We start from the raw sequence: 9,598 nt of genomic DNA, 5'->3' as shown, positions 1-9,598 counted from the left end.
CCACATCTAAAGGCCCGTAATACTATAGATATGTACTTACCATAGAGAAGCTCTGACTCTTAAAGCAGGAAGGGAGAGGTTATGATCCCTGAGTGAGCAGAAGATGTAGCAAGAGAGAGTCGCTCCTGATAATGGGGCAGAACATAGGGAGGCATACATTCAAAGGGTTGTAAGTACACATGAGCCTGGCTAATCCTTGAAGAGGAATAGGTGTGTACTCGCAGCATGTTAGTTCATTCAGTAAGTAAAGATGTTTGTGTTTCACTGTTTGTTTGTTTGTTTGTATATATTGTTGTTCTGCTTCATTGAGACAGAGTCTTTAACCCTGACTATCCTCAAACTTAAAGCATTCCTCCAGGCTTATTCTCCTGGTTGTCAGGGTTACAGGCTTGCCTTTCATCCCCAGCAGTTTGTCTGTATTTGGATAGGTATGTCCATTCTTTTAACTTCCATTAACATGTTTTTATTTGTAGCTTGAGGATTAATACCATAAAGAACTGGTGGGATCATCGTGTTAGTTATGTCTAAATGAACACAGGTGGCAGGGTGTTTCATGGTACAGAATCCATGAATCATAATGCCCATATAATGCTATTAATGGGCTGAATTTTCTGAACAATGTATTTTACCTGTGAAAGGGTGAAGTATTTTGCAGCTGCTGTTGTTATTTATATGTTTTTCTTTATTCTTGAGATTTTTATATATTTAAACAATGAAATAGGATCATATCTTGGAGAATGTAAAGGAAGTATAGTTTTTTCTATTGGAGGGCTCAATAAGACAGAACTTCTCTCTCTCTCTGTGTATATATATATATATATATATATATATATATATATATATATCTTGGTAGAAATTCAAATTCCTCCAGGGTCACCACTGCTTTTCCTGTTTTTTTCTATGAAAGGGTTAAAAAAGACAGAACTTTACTCTAAAAATACTTATAAAGAAACCACTTGGTGGAAATTCAAATTCCTCCAGGGTCAGCACCTCTTGAAATCAAAATATATGCTCAAGGGTAGACTCAGAGCTTTAACTTGCATTCTGCTTATCAATTGTATTGCTTTAAATCAGCCAATCATGTAAGTGTGTGAGGCTGAGCTCTGACCACTCAGAGTCAGGCACAGGACCCCTTTGTTTGGGAATTTACAAACTAGAAAGAGCCCTGAAGGGTGTGTTCACCTGCTGATTCGGCTTGGCTATACATCCTTTTGAAGAAACAAAAATTTCTGCCTTGCCAAAATGCTTTGGGTTGTGTTGACGTTTTCTTGTGACTCCAGAACAATTTCTTACATATCAATTCCCTCACTCCCTCTCCCGTTGCCCCAAATCCCAGCAACGTGTTCCTCACTCAACAGTTTTAGCATCTCCTCCTCTTCTTCATCATCATCATCATCATCATCCTCTTCTTCTCTAACCCACTAAGTCCAGATAGTGCTGCCCATATCTTCATGGGCACAGGGCCATCCTCTGGAGCATTGGAAGCCTAGAAGTAGCCAAGGAAAATTGTCCAGCCCCAAACAGCAGCTAGCAACTATCAATAGCTCCTCAATAAGATGCTGAGCCTGGAGAACATCTATGAGACCTGTGTCGGAATTTTGGCTGGCTTATTCCTGTGCAGATAAACACAGCTGCCTTGAATCTGTGAATGCAATAGCCGCACCCCAGTGTATTAGTTAGTATTATCAGCTCCTGCTTTCTGACCTGCTTGAGTTCAGTCCTGACTTCCTTTGGTGATGAACAGCAACATGGAAGTATAAGCCAAATAAACCTTTTCCTCCCCAACTTGCTTCTTGGTCATGATGTTTGTGCAGGAATAGAAACTCTGACTAAGACAAATTGGTATCATCGGTGTGGGGTATTCCTGTGACAACCTGACCATGTTTTGGGGAGGACTGTGGAAGGACTTTGGAACTTTGGGCTAGAAGAGCCATTTGGTATTAAGAGCTCTGTCAGATGTTGTGTAGGAGCTTGGAAGATAATGTTGAGAACAGTGCAGAAGATGGAGGCCTGGCTTGTGAAATTTCAGAGGGAAAATTAGAGACTCTTTTCAGGGACATAGCTGTTTTGATTGTGAAGATTCTGTAGTTCTGGTTAGCTGGGGCTGAAGAATCAGCTGTGATTAACAAGATACCAGAACTACTAAAGCAAAAACTTTGCATTACTGGGACTATTGATGCTGGTTAGCTGGAGCTAAGAAATTAGCAGTGATTAAGAAGAGACCAGCATTGTTGAGGTGACATCTTCTGGGAAGTGTTTTCTGAAAGTGCAAAGAGGCTGTGTTCCAGAGATAGCCAAGGTTATACTCCTTCTGCAGCGGGACTTGGTAATGTGTAAGGGTCACCCAGGTGGTACTGGATTTGAAGGCATGAAGAGCACAGAGCAGCTGAGGCTCGGCACTGTGAGAGGCCATGGAAGGCCATTGGTGAAGGTGCAGCCTCAGTTGCAATTGAAGGCCCAGGACTGAAGGGGTCATGCAGTGTTTTGGAGATGCCAGTACCATGAGATGACCACCAAGAGCCGCAGCACCAGTGGAGTACAGGCATCTGGAGCCTAGAGGATGACTCGTGTGCTACAAAGGGCATGGCTGGAGAAGTGACCCAAGCCCTTGGAGGAGCCCAGAAGATTGTGAGTTGGTGGGAGATTGATTTTTGCTTTTGATTGTGACTGTTATTTTCCCTGATATTTTCCCTCTTGAAGGAAGAAACTATTTTAGTGGAGCCCACAGTTAAGAGACTTTTAATTGTAAAAAGACTTTGAATTTTAAAAGAAATGGATATTTTAAAGAGATTGAAATTTTAAGAATATGTAAAGACTGTGGGACATTTAAAGTTATTTAGACCTTGGGGATGAATAAGAATGTAAGGGTTGAGGCTTACTAGTGATGTGTTTGTGTGTCAAGTTGACAAGGGGTCAATTGTACTGGCTAGATTTGTGTCAACTTGACACAGCTGGAGTTATCACAGAGAAAGGAGCTTCAGTTGAGGAAATGCCTCTATGAGATCCAACTGTAAGGCATTTTCTCAATTAGTGATCAAGAGGGAAAGGCCCCTTTTGGGTGAGACCATCTCTGGGCTGGTAGTCTTGGTTCTATAAGAGAGCAGGCTGAGCAAACCAGGGGAAGCAAGCCAGTAAAGAACATCCCTCCATGGCTTCTGCATCAGCTTCTGCTTTCTGACCTGCTTGAGTTCCAGTCCTGACTTCCTTGGTGATGAACAGCATCATGGAAGTGTAAACCAAATAAACCCTTTTCTCCCTAACTTGCTTCTTGGTCATGATGTTTGTGCAGGAATAGAAACCCTGACTAAGACACCCAGAGACTGCATTGTGCAGCATTCCTTGTATTCCTTCTGCTGTCCTCTAATGCCATGCTCAAGACTTGGAGGTTTAACATCACCCCACTTAGGGGAAAGAAGCAAAGGCTTAACTGGAGATGTTGAGGCATTTTTAGCTTAGACATTTGAGTTAGAGAGGGCATCTTCTCAAATTAGTTGAATAGACCAACCGCCTTCTTCAGAAGAGCATGCAGGTTGTAAGCTGTGATCCCTCCCACGTCATAAAAGGAGAATTTATAATGAATAAAAGCATAGATTTTGACAATAGTCATTTTCAGTTATCCATCTTTGCTTCTAAGTGCCCTTTCCAATTTTTGTCTCTAATTTTCATGATATTCCTATGAGTTTTACATTTCTGGTAAACCATCTGTATCACCTTGACAGAGGTGTTCACAGGACAGCCTCTGACACTCCCAGACAGTGCTTCTAGGACTTTCCAAGATGCACCAGCCAGCTCTGCCCTTGTAGGAAAGAGTTGGTGAATGGATGAGTCTAAACTGTGAAGTCTTATCTTTGCAATAAAACAAGATGAGTTCAAATCTCTTGTTAGATCTGGTGAGCTGTTTGTCTTAAGGAAAGTCAGCTATCCTTGTGTACATCCTACTTCCTTGGCATTCTATGTAGCAAATTAAGCACTGTTTATAAACAGCCCCAGCTGGTTGCTTCCTTGACTGTTTCCCTACTGCCCCACCATCCTAACCCTTTTATGGAAACTCCAGGACCAAAGCCAAGATGCTTCTGGTAGACTCTCCCTATGCTTTCTTTTTTTATTACTTATTTTCTTCACTTACACTCTAAATGTTATCCTCTTTCCCAGTACCCCCCCAAAGAAACCCCCCTCCCCCTCCACCTGCTCACCAACCCACCCACTCCAGCTTCCCAGCCCTCCAGAACATTAAAAGACCAAGGGCCTCTCCTCCCATTGATGGCCGACTAGGCCATCCTTGGCTACATATGCAGCTAGAGCCACATGTTCCACCATGTGTTTTCTTTGGTTGGTGGTTTAGTCCCAGGGAGCTCTGGGGGTACTGGTTAGTTCATATTGTTGTTCCTCCTATGGGGCTGAAACCCCTTCAGCTCCTTGGGTACTTTCTCTAGCTCCTTCACTGGGGACCCTGTGCTCAGTTCAATGGATGACTGTGAGAATTCACTTCTGTATCTGTCAGGCTCTGGCAGAGCCTCTCAGGAGACAGCTATATCAGGCTCCTGTCAGCAAGCTCTTGTTGTTATCCACAATAGTGACTGGGTTTGGTGATTATATATTGGATGGATCCCCAGGTGGGGCAGTCTCTGGATGGTCATTCCTTCAGTCTCTGCTCCAAACTTTGTCTCTGTAACTCCTTCCTTCAAGTACATCAGCGACACAGGTGTTGGTAAATCGGGCTTATTGCTACAGTTTACAGACAAGAGGTTTCAGCTGGTGCATGACCTCACAATTGGTGTAGAGTTTGTTGCTCCAATGATAAAGATTGGTGGGAAACAGATAAAACTCCAGATCTGGGATACAGCAGGGCAAGAGTCCTTTTGTTCTATCACAAGGTCATATTACAGAGGTGCAGCGGGGTCTTTACTAGTGTATGATATTATAAGGAGAGACACTTTCAACCACTTGACAACCTGGTTAGAAGATGCCCGTCAACATTCCAATTCCAACATGATCCTCATGCTTATTGGAAATAAAAGTGACTTATGATCTAGGAGAGAAGAGAAAAAGGAAGAAGGTGAAGCTTTTGCACGAGAGCATGGACTTATCTTCATGGAAACTTCTGCCAAGACAGCTTCTAATGTAGAGGAGGCATTTATTAACACAGCAAAAGAAATTTATGAAAAAAATCTAAGAAGGGGTCTTTGACATTAATAATGAGGCAAACGGCATTAAAATTGGCCCTCAGCACGCTGCTACCAACGCATCTCATGGAAGCAACCAAGGTGGACCACAGGCAGGGGGAGGCTGCTGTTGAGTCTGGTGTTACCAGATAGATGCCCAGTGGAGCCACACACTCTGTCACCCTCTTTCCTCATGCTCAGCTGAGACATGAACCTATTGAAATGGCTTTATGTCACAGGAGACTTTAATCCTTCAGATTCTTGTATAACTTTGAATAACTGGTTAATGTTCACTTAAAAAGACAGATTTTGAAGATTGTATTCATATCTATTTGCATTTGATTTCTAGGTCAATTGATGTGATTATTTTTGTTAAATGTTGTTTTGTGCCATTAAGCATTTGTGCTACGAGCTGAATTGTATTAAACACTACAAAGTCATGGTGAGTATTTTAAATCAGTTTGTGTAGTTAGGTTTTCCAACACCTGTGGTTACCTAATGTTTAGTATTATAGGACTGTCTTCAAAAAGTTTGTCAACTTTCAAGGATATAAGGAAAACCAGAACTCTTTGACTTCTGTATTTATCATTTGCTTTCTGTATATATAGTTTAATAGCCTGCTTGGGTGTGATTTGCCAAGCTTGAACTCTAATGCATTTGCATAAATTCTACCACTGTTCAGAGCTTGAAACTATAGAAGCATTGTTAGGAATTGCTTGGACACTGACTTTTAAACTTTTTGACATCGTTAACGAGCATGTTCATCTTTTCTTGTCACTAGTCCCAGAAAACTACGCTTCCTGTGTCTTACTAAAGGCTGTGTGTGTGTTAACCTCTTTTAATGCCAAAAGCTATTTGTCCACAATTTCTTGAGACTGCAAATAAATAAATAAATAAATAAATAAATAAATAAATAAATAAATAAATGGGTCAATTCACATTCTTCTACATAACTGCCAGTTGAGCCAGCACCATTTGTTAAAAATGTTGTCTGCTTTCCACTGGATGGTTTTAGCTCCTTTGTCAAAGATCAAGTAACTATAGGCGTATGGGTTGATTTCTGGGTCTTCAATTCTATTCCATTGATCTACCTGTCTGTTGCTGTACCAGTACCATGTAGTTTTTATCACAATTGCTCTGTAGTACAACTAGACAAGGCTGCCCACTCTCTCCTTACCTATTCAATATAATGCTTGATGTCCTAGTCAGAGCAATTAGACAACAAATGGAGGTCAAAGGGATACAAATTGGAAAGAAGTCAAAATATCACTATTTGCAAATGATACAATAGTATATTTAAATTACCCCAAAAATTCCACCAGAGAACTCCTAAATCTGATAAACAATTCAGTGAAGTAGCTAGATATAAAATTAACTCAAACAAATCAGTGCCCTTTCTCTACACAAAGGATAAACAGACTGAGAAAGAAATTAGGGAAACAACACCCTTCACAATAGTCACAAATAATATAAAATACCTTGGTGTGACTCTAACTAAGGGAGAGAAAGATCTGTATGACAAGAATTTCAAGTCTTTGAAGAAAGAAATTGAAGATCTCAGAAGATGGAAAGATCTCCCATGCTCATGGATTGGCAGGATTAATATAGTAAAAATGGCTATCCTGCTGAAAGCAATCTACAAATTCAATGCAATCCCCATCAAAATTCCAACTCAATTCTTCAACGAATTAGAAAGAACAATCTGCAAATTTATCTGGAATAACAAAAAACCTAAGATAGCAAAAACTCTTCCCAAGGATAAAAGAACCTCTGGTGGAATCACCATCCCTGATCCCTATGCTTTCTAGATGCTGAATATTTCTGCCACCTTTCTTGCTCTGCCTTCTACAGTGATTAAAAGTCCTTCCTTCAGCTATGTTTGTGATGATTTCAAAAGAAAACAAAACTGCTTAACTTTGAATAAACAATTTTAAGATGCTGTCTTGGATCTATATGTGAAGTAGAGTCAAGAGTCATTTTAAACAAGCGTTAGCAAATCTCAGACTCAAAGACACTCCTACTTCACCCCCTCTTTCTCTTCCTCTTTCTGTGTCTCTGCTTCTGTCTCTCTATCTACCTGTCTGTATCTCCCATCACCCCTCTCTCTCTTACACATACACACACATACACACACACACACATATACACACACACATACACACACACACACACACACATACACACACACACACACACACACACACACACACACACTCAGAGGCCCCGCTGACTTCATAGCCCCTGGTGTTAGGCAAACATGTCAAGCCCTTGAACTTCAGAATTCTGTACTGTGGTGAGCCTCTCCTGTGCTCCCCTCCTGCCTGTATACTTTGTTCCATGAGCTATTGGATCAATTTTATAGTGTTTTTGGGAAGCTGATGAGGACCTGTGGGGGCAGCCCCAGCTCTGGGCTGAACTAATGAGCCCAGTCTAACTGCTGTACATGGGGATAGGGGAAATACCTTGTTCCAGCTTAAAATGTATGTTGGAAAAAGGAAAAATGCTTTCCAAGTTCTGCAGGATTTTTTTGTCTCATGATCATTGAGTACCCAAATATAATTCTTGAGATTTTGTCTGACATAAATTTTTTCAACTTCTTTTAATTGCATAAATGGCTGCCTTTCTCTTGAAGGAAAATATAATACAGAGCTCACTGGGAAGGAACGCTGCCTTGATTGGTGTAATTACGACTTTCCATTCAAATGAGACACAGATCAGAACCCAGACAAAGCTGCATCCTTCCACCATGTTAAAAACTTAAAAGGCCCTCACCTCAGTAGGATATGTCTGCTTTTATAATTTCATAAAACAAAAACAGAAGCAAAAGCAAGCTCATTTACAGTGATGTCATCAAACATCTTCAGTCTCCAAGGGGTCCTGCATTTCCTACGTACTGCTATAATATAGGTGGAAGCTTAGGTGAGTGATGTGGTAGTATTCTCTTTCCCAGAAACAAGCAGTGCCAGGAGGATGTTCTAGGCACTCTGGAATGTGCAAAACTGCCATCAGTCCAGACGGATCTTAATGGTTTTGACCTCAAATATTAAAAAAAAATGTTCAGACTTTTTTTTTAATAACAGGGTTGAGAGATAGCGACTAAATGGAAGAAAAAATATCACAAATTATTCATCTGCCAAATGAATCCAAAATGTATGAGGCATTTAAGGGACTCAATAGAAATCCAAATAGTATAATTAAAAGTGGACATATAATCTGAAAATAATCTTCAAACGAAGAAATATAAATACTCCAGTGTATGAAATGTTCAACATTAGTAACCATCAGAGAAATGAAACTCACATCCAGAGTGAGGTACCATTGCAGCCCTGTCTAGATGGCTGTTTTCTTTTTCACTGACAAAACTGCAAAAGGAACACTCATTCACTGAAGCTGGGGATGTATAAGGAAGTACGATCATGATAAAGAACAGCATAGATGTTCCTCAAAAAAGCTTGGGAATAGGTGTACTATATATTATTCCACTGCCCTACTCTCAGATATATACCTAAAGGACATGAAACCAGGATGCCCAAGAAATAGCTGCACCCCCTGAATTTGCAACATAAGTTATGGTAATCATGAGAAGATTTCAACTAAGGTGTTCACCGAGGATCAACAGATAAACAAAACGGGGTACCTATTCCTAACAGTGTGTTATTCAGCCACAGAAGGGATAAAATTCCATGCGATCTGTGGCACAGCAGATGGGACTGGAAATTATTATGTTAAGTGAAATAAGCCAGGCACAGAGACACAAATTCTACATGTCCTTTTCTACAGGTGAGTGCTAAGGCAGTTGTTTTCAAAGTACAGAGAGTAGAACAAAGATTAACAGAGGCTGTGGAAGATTGGGGCTGGCTTAACGTGAGGTTGGAAATGGGGGGCCACTCAGGCAGGAGACCTTGTAGTATTCTGCAGCACGAAGGGGTGGCTGTAGTTTACAAGCACACGATAAATGTAAGAAGAAATAGAAAAGTCATGTTTGAAGACTCCAAATATGAAGGAGCAAAATAAAATGGGAATACAAATTGCACTGGTGTGGTCATTATAATTCTTGTATAGAATTATCATACTATTCCCACAAGGGGAATGTGTGTGTGTGTGTGTGTGTGTGTGTGTGTGTGTGTGTGTGTGTTTCTTATTAATTAAAGTTAAAAATTAAGTGAAACCAGAGCTGGAGAGATGGCTCAGTTGTTAAGAGCAGTTGCTGCTCTTCCGGAGGACCCAGATTTGTTCAGTTCCTGGCACCCACATGGGTGGCTCACAATTGCCTGTAACTCCTGCTGCAGGGTAGACTACACTGTCTCTGGCCTCAGCAGACATCTACACGGACATGCACATACTTACACAGACATACATATGTTAAAATAAAAATTTTAATTAAAAAATTGAACAGAATTATATATTTAAAAAAAAACCTTTCACACACAAAACCT

General features: G+C 40.6%; 1 pseudogene; it reads left to right on the top strand.

The window, feature by feature from the left end:
- Positions 1 to 4,779: 4,779 nt before the first annotated feature.
- On the top strand, positions 4,780 to 5,551 carry LOC110294845 (ras-related protein Rab-2A pseudogene; annotated as a pseudogene).
- The last annotated feature ends 4,047 nt before the right edge of the window (positions 5,552 to 9,598 follow it).

The sequence above is a fragment of the Mus caroli genome, unplaced genomic scaffold, assembly GCF_978045245.1.
Source record: "Mus caroli unplaced genomic scaffold, Mus_caroli_1 scaffold_4, whole genome shotgun sequence".
Lineage (NCBI taxonomy): Eukaryota > Metazoa > Chordata > Mammalia > Rodentia > Muridae > Mus > Mus caroli.
This window is presented reverse-complemented; position numbering and strand designations above follow the sequence as displayed.